Source organism: Chenopodium album, chromosome 13, assembly GCF_948465745.1.
Source record: "Chenopodium album chromosome 13, dcCheAlbu1.1, whole genome shotgun sequence".
Taxonomy (NCBI): domain Eukaryota; kingdom Viridiplantae; phylum Streptophyta; class Magnoliopsida; order Caryophyllales; family Amaranthaceae; genus Chenopodium; species Chenopodium album.
In genome coordinates this window covers 32,582,353-32,584,103 of record NC_137846.1, presented here as the reverse complement: position 1 = coordinate 32,584,103, position 1,751 = coordinate 32,582,353, and the positions used below count along the sequence as shown (strand labels likewise).

Genomic DNA, 1,751 nt, shown 5'->3' with positions numbered 1-1,751 from the left:
CTACCACTACTTCACTCAAGGATGTACTATCTCCCTCATCTTCAACTAAAGCCTCCTTGGCACCCTCCTTACCTTTACTCTTGCTAGGCATACTCTCCTCAAGAACCTTACTACTCCTTGAAGCTATGGCATTAACGAGTTTCTTAGGGTCTAGGCCTTGAGAGGGTAAAGAAGAAGGGCTTTCTTGGTCTTTCAAAGCATTGGCAAGTTGAGAAATTTGCTTTTTAAGCATCTTATTATGAGTCATCATCTTATTAAATTTCTTATCACTCACCACCATGTAAGTGTTCAACAACTTGGTTTGGTTTTCAATGATTTCTTCCAAGTTAGTCCTAGAAGAAGAAGAGGGTTGAGCATAGGAATTATCACTTTGGGTCTTTGGAGCAAAACCGGGTGGGGGACCCCTTTGAGCATTGTTTTGAAAATTTCCCCTATTTTGATTGTTCCAATTACCCCTATTTTGATTTCGACCATAACCTTGATTATGGTTCCCATTACTTTGGTTATGATTACCATAATTTTGGTTTTGATTTTAGCCACTATAACCTTGGTTGTTATAGTTACCTCAAGAGTTTTGGTTCCCTTGGTTCCTATAACCACCACCTTGGTTATAGTTGTCAAAATTGTCATGATTGTGGTAATTCCTATTCCATTTACCCCTTTGATTTTCAAACCTTGAATCATTATTATTTAACACATAGTTCACATGTTCATTCACATTCCCATCTTAATCATCACAAACATCCATACATGCATGAGGGCAATTAAAAGCATCATGATCATACGATCCACAAACATCACAAAAACAAGCAACCACTAGGCATGTTATTAGAAGAGGGAGGAGGTTGAGAGTTAGAAGACATACCTCTCCCCTTAAATTGGGAGGGAAGATTCAAAACTTAGGAAGTAGAACTTTCCAACTTTGCCTTGATAGCAAACATTTCCTTCCCTAAGTTTGTCATTTGTGAGGACAAGTTGTTTATGGCATTAAGATGATCAACCGAATACACCAAAGAGCTACTCTTGCTAGTTGGTTCCCTTTCACCATCTTGCCAATCTTTATAGTACCTCACTACGTCTTCAATGATGTCTACCACTTCCTCCTCCGTTCTATTCATAATGGGACCTCCGACTCCTCCATCAAGACACGATTTCCCTTGAGGACTTAGGCCACCATAGAAGATTTGAATGATTTGGTAGGTAGGAATTCCGTGGTGAGGACACTCTCTTTGATACTCTTTGTATCTCTCCCATGCTTCACATAGGCTTTCACTAGGTTTTTGCTTGAAACCTTGAATCAAAGCTCTAGCCTCCGCCGTTCTCTTTTGTGTATAGAAACGAGATAGAAATTCCTTGGTCACTTCGTCCCATGTCCTTAGAGAATTTGGTTTGACTTCCTTGTCTAACCATTCCAAAGTACGCCCTATGAGAGAAAAGGGAAAAAGTTTGAGGCGGATGAACTCTTGGGAAATTCCATTCACTTTAATAGTGTTGCAATATTTTTCGAACTTTTTGAGATGGTTTAGCGGACTCTGATGTTTAGCCCCACTAAATTGTCGCCTCACTATCAAAGTTATCATCGCCAGTCTTATTTCAAAATCATTCGCCGGTGTTGTAGGTGGAGCAATCCCACTTTCAAACCTATATGCACTCGGAATTCCCAATTCCTTCAATGCAACTCTCACATTTTTCTCCTATGCTTTCTTGTTCTTCTTGTTGTGGTTCTTCTTCACTTGGAGGGCTAGAACTCA

General features: G+C 39.8%; 1 non-coding gene across 1 annotated transcript; it reads left to right on the top strand.

The window, feature by feature from the left end:
- The first annotated feature begins 1,206 nt into the window (after positions 1–1,206).
- LOC145577325 (small nucleolar RNA R71) lies at positions 1,207–1,312 on the top strand. The gene has a single exon (XR_014098770.1). It is a non-coding gene; the product is annotated as a small nucleolar RNA R71 (small nucleolar RNA).
- Positions 1,313–1,751: the final 439 nt, after the last annotated feature.